The sequence below is a fragment of the Nicotiana sylvestris genome, chromosome 4, assembly GCF_000393655.2.
Source record: "Nicotiana sylvestris chromosome 4, ASM39365v2, whole genome shotgun sequence".
Classification (NCBI taxonomy): domain Eukaryota; kingdom Viridiplantae; phylum Streptophyta; class Magnoliopsida; order Solanales; family Solanaceae; genus Nicotiana; species Nicotiana sylvestris.
The window spans coordinates 127408038-127417105 of NC_091060.1; positions in this window are offsets into that span (position 1 = coordinate 127408038).

The following is a 9068-nucleotide window of genomic DNA, read 5'->3' on the forward strand; positions in this document are numbered from 1 at the left end:
ATGTGTTATTTGGTGACTTTTACTGCACCTTTAGTGAAGGAAAAGAGGCATGCCGAAATCCCTTTAATGAATGCGAACATCCTAATTTGTGGATTTAGGAACTGTTAGCGGGAGAAATTCAAAAATAGCTAGATTTACAAGTGGTCATTCAAAAATAGCCACAATTTTAAAAGTAATCGAAATTTAGCCACTTTACATGTAAAGATAAATTTGAACGAAAACACTATTCAAAATCCGAAAAATACTCCAACATAATATACTGGAGTTCCAGCATAAGTATACTGGAATTCCAGTATTTTATAATGGAGTTACAGCATAAGTATACTGGAACTCCAGCATATTATAATGGAGTTCCAGCATAAGTATACTGGAACTCCAGTATATTATGCTGGAGTTCCAGTTTAATATGCTGGAAATTCATACACATGTGCTCTAATCTCCAGTATATTATGTTGGACCGGTCCCTATTGCAGCAAAATAGTGGTTATTTTTCAACGACTTTGCAAACGCTGACTATTTTTAAATGACCAGTTCGAAAATTGGCTAGCTCGTACTATTTTAACACTGTTAGCGGGGTCTCTACTCAATTCTCCTGCCAAATTGCGAATCCTTTTTGCTGAAAATTGGAGCATTTGCACGAATAGCCTTTTATGGCCATTATTTAAATTTTATTTCCATTAATCATGTAACTAAAAATTTGGATGCAAAAATAATAATTATCCCCATTGTGCTTAATGACTAACGGGGTCAGGATTTAAAGAGGCCTGAAAATGGCCATATGTGCTACTTCTCAATTTTGATATCATAATTGGACCGACGATTCCAACCCTTGGTATTAGCGCATAGCCCAGCGGTTAATGCACGATTGAGAACATACTTTTGAGGAATTTTATAGGGAAAATATTAGCTATGTCCATTTATAAGTAGCTTATTATAAAAATTGGTCAATTCATAACATATTAGTAATATTAGCCAATTAGCTATTTGTAGTCAAAAAAGGTCAAATTTTTGTTCTTTTGAGCGGGTGTTATTAGAATAGATTGGATACATCTTAAGGAGCGTGGATCTCAGTTTTGGGATGATTTGGTGGAGTTTTAAGATGATTTGAATTGAAAATTCGAAGTAGAAGATGAACATGAAAAAAAATGATCGGTGTATCATTTGTGTATCATATTTGTATTCAATGTGTATCACATGTATATCCATGTATACCTGCGTGTGAGATACATGTGTGATACATGTGTCGCAGAAGAATTCTTTTTAACTTGATTTTAACTATGAATTTTGATACCAAATCAGTCTAAATCACCTCCAATCTTCCACAATTTTGTATATTGACTCATTTATATGTTCTCAATGAATCTCAGCCATATCCATTGAAAAAAGTCCTTTTTTGCTTGGATTTTTGGAATCTTGTATATATATTTTTTGTATTTCATCACTTTATTTGCTATCTCATCCATGAAATTTCCTTTTAGTCTTGCATCTAATGTTGCTAATCACACTTGAAAATATGGAAGGAGATCTTTGTGTGTGATTCTTGGAGAGAAAGAACCTTATTTCTTTGGGTTTTCAATTTTTATATGAGCTTGGCTAGTTTTGATAAGTCTATGATTAATGGCTAGAGGTTGGTAAGTTGGGATTCCTTTGGGACATTTCTGTAAGATACTCATTTTTTGTAAGAAAAAAACTATATTTTAGAGCCTAATTATCTTAATCATAGTTTGCATAGTTATCAATCGTAGCTACTATTCAATTGTTACCAGCTTATATCATTGGTATTCAGGCATGTAGCAAATACAATCTATGTCAATTCTATTCGTTCTGCAACGAATACAATAAAGGTGAGAATAAATATAAAGAAAAAATAAAATACTCTCATTGAGAGTCAAATTCAAGACCTCCGCTAAGCCGACGCTCTAACCAACTGAGCTACGAGAGCTTGACCTCCGGTTACTAAGTGGGCGCTCTAATCAACCGAGCTATGAGAGTTTGTTGCTCTCTTGTTTCAGTTCAAAATAATTGATCTCTTATTTCAGTACTACATGTGAATTTGCTATAAAATTCAAATATAGTTATGAGTGATAATTTTCTGAAAGTATAGCTACGAATAGTAAATACAAGCGAATGTGGCATGGCATGACAACTAGGTTCAACAATTGGCATAAAAAGCTAACATTTTAGGATTTGACATATAGTAGCCTAAAGTTATTCTCTCGCTTCTATTGGTTCAACCACCATCCTAAAAATAGCAACAATAATAATAATTATATTATTTGTATATTATAGCGTATAGCATAATAATAATAATAATAAGTATATCAAAAAAAGTATATTAAAAATTTATTTTCCTTCTTTGTATAACACATTTCAAATTGAAAACTCAAATTCAAGACGACTCCACATGTGTATCTCCTATTATATCCCGTGTATATCTCTATGTACAATAATGATATATCATGTATATTATGTGTATATCCATGAAAATTTGTGTTATATTATACGATATACAATGTGATATACGTGGGCGTCCAAAAAAAAAAATTGTATACATGATATACAAAGTGATATACACAGACGTCCTTAAAAACCTGTGTGTAATAGTGATATACATTGATGTACACAAAACCTGTGTTGGATTTTTAGGCTTGATTTTTTTATCTGAAACCAGTCTAAATCACTTCTAATCTTGCTCAAATTTTGTATATAGCCTCATCTAGGTATTTTCAACCAATTTCAATCACACTCACTCATTCAATCCAACCAAAAAATAAAAGAGAGAAGAAAAATAAAGTAGAAATGTATTTTTTTCTCTCTTAGTTTCTGCTTCTGATTTTCTCTGATGTGAGATTAACCTTACCTTTTCATCCCACTGATTTTTTTTTTTTTTTTTGCATAATTTGCCAGAATTCTTACTAAACTATGAGAGCGAAAGAGAAGAGATAGAAGAAAAAATACAAGGAGAAAAAGTGGGAGGGAAGCAGTGAACAAGAAGAGGAGTGAGCGGCAAGGGGGGGGAGAGCAGACAATTTGGGGCCAATTGTTTGAGAGATAATATATAAGAGAGTAGTATTTTTAGGATTTGGCTATATAATGCCAATTGTTTGAGTCTGTTTTTGCTAAACCTAATATAAAGCTAAATAATTGCTAATTCTTGTTATGTGTTGTCACCTGATGCCATTTTTTTTCTAAATACAACGTATATATGTGGCGTGTCAGCGTAATCTTCAAGAGGGCCCAATACATCACTAAGCACACAAGCCCAAAATGATGTTGGCCCATATCTAGATCAATCCCGCTCCATCTACTTGTTAATTCGGTTCATCAATGCAACTAAATGGCAAGGCTTCGTATGCTGACTTGCTGAGAAGTATATGTTAGAAGGAATCTTACAACATTTTAATTTAATAAGTAAAAAGGTAGAGCAATTAGATGACAAGAGCTACACGAATGTTAAAAACAACATGTAATACCGTTATAATTTATTAATTTATATTAAACATAAATAACAATATTTTTGGATACATCCAGGAAAAACAATATTCTTGGACATAGTAAAGGAGAAAAAATTAAAATAAATATCTTAGCACATACTATTATATACAGTAAAAAAGATAAATCAAAATGAAACATACAAATAAAACTAAACAACTATTCAATAACAAAAGAAGCCTTTATTTATTGCACGTCTTTTTCATTCTCTATTTTTTCCATCATTATTTATGATTGGATACAATTTTAAGAAGTTGAGCGAACGGAAAAAATTAAATATACGTAAAATGATTATAAAAGTTAAAATAGTAAATATTGTAATTTTGTTATACTAATATAGACGATAAAATAAAATAACTACATCAAGGTAAACTTATTCATTTGTAGACTAAAATGTACTTTTCCCAAACAAAAGTAAAGAGAGAGGTTAGAGTAATACTAAAACCACAACTGATGTACGTGTTACAACTCGAAACCTTAGAAAAGGTGAGTGTAATTCTTCCGAGTAAATGAAAAAAAAAAAAAGGAGAAATTAATGAATGCAAAAGGCAGCGCAATAATTAAACACATAGACGTTTCTGTTAAACAAGACATTGATTTCATTAATAACTCCGAAGGATAATCAGTAAAAAATTCATTGAGGTTTATCTTAGACTTCCACCCATTTAGTAGTTTTAAAGTCTTATCGCCGCAAACTCACATTTTAATTTCTACATTAAAAGTGACTGATATGCTCTGCCGCAACCTCTTTAAATATAGATACCATCACGAGCTCTTTCTTGCTTTGCTTGTGGAAGGGAAGAGTTATGATAAGAATAAACTTTTTTTGACCAATTAAATTAAAGTATGACAAGGTCACATTTGATTGGCCAGAATATGTCACTTGCACATGTGGTGCCATTTCATTGACATTTTAATGTGACTTGGCATACCTTGACATAACACGTGGCACGATCCTATTGGCTCCTCCACTTGACTTGGCGTGTCATGTCATTTGATACGTGACACCAAACTGGGCCTCTACGAAGATGTCATCTTGGGCTTAACAAAGTGGGCTCATCATCTGTAGCCCAACTAAATGGGTAGCCCAATGAATTAAGACTTATTTATTTAATTTATATATATTTGGACTTATATTCAATCAAATTATATTAGTCCGTAATACTTAATTGGACTAACATATTTAATATATAGTCCAAATTATTTAATTCAATTTAAATCCAATAAATTTTGTGTGCTTACATTATTCTCAAAAATCATCATCTCCCAAATGCTTGATCAAAGTGGATATCAGTAAAGCATATGATTCTGTAGAATTGAGCTTCGTGAAAGGATGACTATTGAAGTTTGGGTTTCCTACTGGACTGGGCAAGTTCATTATGGAGTGCGTAAGTACTGTAAGCTATTCCCTGCTAATCAATGGGGTATTGACTGCCATATTTAATGCAAAAAAGGGGTAGAGGCAAGGTGATATTATGCCACCTTATCTCTTTGTGTTAGTAATGGAGTACCTGAACAAATCTTTGAAGCAGTTAAAACAGAATCCAGACTTCAATTACCATTTAAAGTGTGCAATAATGGAGATTGTGCATATCTGCTTTGCAGATGACTTGTTGATGTGCTGTAGGATAGATCCTATCTCAATACAACTCATGATGGATTGTTTTGACAAATTCTCTGAAGCATCAGGACTCAAAGCCAACATGAAAAAAAATTCAATCTATTATTCAATGCATTACAGACGTATGATCATTACACTTCAACCGGGTTATTCTATTCCATCTCTTAGAAAGAAAAAACTTAAATAAAAATACTTAATAGCATGGCGATACATTTATACAAAATTTCTACCCCGAGTAGACGCAATGGAACCGTAGACAGTCAAGTGAAACCCAATCTATGAAATAATTTGATCTATGGACAACATCATTATGGTAAAGGTCGTAATGCCAGATGAATCATTACCACAAGGCATAGAGGGGGAGGTCATCATGAGGTAAGTAATTTATGCTAGTTTTTAAGTTAAAGCACATGATTTAATACGAATTTGGAAATGGAAATTGGTAGAAATTTGGGGGCTTGAGGAAGGCCTAGAAAAAAAAATTATTCTTGGATTTTGACCACGATTTTGGGTATGGAATTAAGAGAAAATCATATATTTGAGTTCGTGAGTTCATAGGTAAACTCTATCTTCAAAAATTTTCGAAATCCGGGCACGTGGCCCCGGGGATGAATTTTAGGAACCTTGCATTTAGGATTGGAAAATTGGTTTAATAATTAGAATATGAACTTTTGAGCATGTATTGGCTAGTTCTTACCCTATTTGAATAATTTTGGATCGTTCGGCTCCAAATTGGAGGTTTAAGCGCGTTCTTGGATCGGAATATAGGCTTCGGAGCGAGGTGAGTCTCCTTTTCTAACCTTGTAAGAGGGAATTGTCCCCATAGGTGAGTTAATTGGTTATGTGCTCCTATTTGTGGGGGCTACGTATGCACGAGGTGACGAGAGTCCGTGCGTAGCTACTATTATGCTATTGTCCGGGTAGTCTAGGACCCAAAAACATGTTGTACTTGGAAATATTAGTAATCCTATCGACGGTTTGAATTTCTTAAATCACATCGGATTAGTAAGTGAATTTCTAAAAGATTGAGCTTCATTTTCTTGAATTGTAAAAAGAGAATTGGATTTTCCTTGGATAGTCGTTCCCTAATGAAGTCTTGATTAACTGTTTGAACATGTAATTCTATGTGTACCTGCGTCGCATGTATGATTCGTGAGCAGGGTATTTGTTTATTTTATGTTGACCTCGTCGCATGGATGATTTGCGAGCGGGGTAGTAGATGCATCTACGATTCACGTAGCTCGACCCTCGGCAGTGCACATTTTACATTTATATTGGATCGGGTCGTACGACCTCGGCATGATATACGCATGCTTGTATTGTTGCTTGGGATTTTCAAATGTTCTCATTTGCCTTTCCTGACCGGAGATAAATTGATAAAGATAACGAAAAGTAAATTCTTTGGAAATTCATTATTATTTGGGAAGTTGTTTACCTGCTATCTGGCTATATGAATTATAATTGTTGTCTTAATAAAATTTCATGATCTTCTAACATTTTTACTATATTATCGTTGGACCACTAGTAAGTGTCAAAGTCGACCTCTCGTCTCTACTTCTTCGAGATTAGACGGGATACTCATTGGGCACACGTTGTTTTCGTACTCATATTACACTTGCTGTGCATTTTTGTTGCACAGGTTCATATGTGGCTAGTGGCTTAGTGGCATAGCAGCATGGTTAATATGGAGACTTAGGTGAGTTGCATTTATCGATACGTTCGCAGCAGAGTCTCCTTCAGAGTATTGTATTGTATTTTCATTTCGTCCACTTGTATTTCGGACAGTTACTGTATTTTATTTCATTCCCTAGAAATTGCTCTTGTACTTGTGACACCGGGTTCTGGGATGATCACGGAATTTTTCAGTAGTTAAATTTTGTAAAGACACCCTCTTTTATCCAGCGGAATTTATTATTTATTATTTATTTGTTTAAAGGAAATGATTTCAAAATAATTTAAAATGAGAGATTGCTAGTAAATTGTAGTTGGCTTGCCTGACAGAGGTGTCCGGCGCCATCACGATCCTTAGTGGAATTTGGGTCGTGACAACATGGTATCAGAGCACTAGGTTCCTTTAGTTCTCACGAGTCATGAGCAAGTCTAGTAGAGTCTCGCGGATCGGTACGGAGACGTCTGTACTTATCTGCGGGAGGCTACAGGGCTGTTAGGAGTACTTCCCTTCTTGATTCCTCATCGTGCGATTTGATTCTTTGAGGATTATGCCCTTATTGCCTTCCTGATCAATCTTACATGACGCGAACCGCTGGTTATAAATCGAGAATTGAAGAGTTGTAATGGCACTACGAAAATGGTGCGGGGTGTTTCTCCTTGCAGGGTTGCCTAAGCCATTACCGTCGCCTTGTGGAAGGATATTCTGTTGTTTCAGCTCAGTAGCGGTACTTCTGAGAGCTCTGAGGCTAGGCACAAGTTGCCATGATGCTATTAACAATTGTTCCACAGTATTGATATGATGGTAGGATGTTTGCCTACGTATCGGGGGCGGTGAATGACTTGAAAGGAGGTTTACTTAATATATGATCTATAGATTCAGTAGTTTATTCCCGGCGGGGGAAGGCAATCGGACTAAGAATATTTAGATTTGGGTGGATGAAGTAACGAGACTTGATATTTTCGAGCGTGGTGGAATTTTCATCTGTGACATGGTATCGTTGTCCTCGATTGAATATGTAGAGATCGCCAGTGTTATGGTTTTCTTCAATTTGCCTTTGGGGCGGGATATTGTGAAATAATAATGGGGAGGCAACTGTCAGAGATTGCGATATGCAGTGGTTCATGATTGAACCGGTATATCTACTGTTGATGGCCCAAGAAAGATGACCTCGGGGAGATTTAAAGTTAGTAGCGGTTCATGGGTTCAAGCGCTACGCAGATAGATTGTATTCAAGGCAACAACTAAGCAGCAAAGGATGAGGAAGGACATGTGGGAAGTGTCAGGCGGTGGTTAAAAGTTCTAGAAGGCCAGGTATAAGAAGCAAAGGTCGAGTGGTCGATTAGAGGGGTGAGTTCCGCCAAAGTGGGAGAGTGGCAGAGTTGCATATAGGCTTTGTATTAGGATGACTACGCACCTTAAGGAGAGTTTGGAATGACATGGGAATTTTAGTGATTGATGGTTGGGGTCTACGGATCTAATTTGAAGTATGGGCTATTATGCGGCAGGAGATTTGATATAACGGAAATGAGCTACTTGAAATGAAGAAGGATACAACGTAACCTTGAATTGGAAGGATGTTGCAGCACATTTAATTGATGTCCACGAGGGGTGAATGGAATTGTGCAGCCAGAGAGTGAGCTCGGACTCAGGATGGGTAATTGATGTCGTAGTGATTGTACCCCGTGCAGCAGCGTTGGAATACGTCGGCACGTAAATTCCATAGGTGGGTTATCTCCAGTGAGCAGATCGGCAGTCGCAGGTTTGGTGAAACTTCTACAAAGAATTTTATTGGTTATATAGCGAGGAGATCGGTCGTGCGAATGTGGTTGATGATTCCGAGTATAAAAAGGGGTTTGACATAAAGATTTTGAGAATTTTGACGGTTGATTATGCAAGGTTATGTCAATAAGGGATAAGGAATCCTGGTGAATTTTAGAGTTGTGTAATAGTGGCTTCAAGCTAAGTGGGAGAGTCCCACTGCCTACGATTGGGTTGTATGGTTATTTCTTGTGAGGTTTCGGGTTGTCGGCGTATTGGTAAGTTATTTCAGTTACGGGAAAAGAGCATAAGTGATAAATTGAGCAAAGGAATTGTTAAAGGTGTACTATGATTGGCCTTATTGGCTCATGCTCATACTTGGGGAAGGATTCAGGATTTATGCCTTGTATAAGTGTGGGTTTCAAGGGAAGTGATTCTGCCGGGTGCTTTGCCGAGAGGGTATGCATGTGCTAGGAGAATCATGGAGTTGATTATATTCGGGGCCCAGTCAGAGCGGGTGGTTCT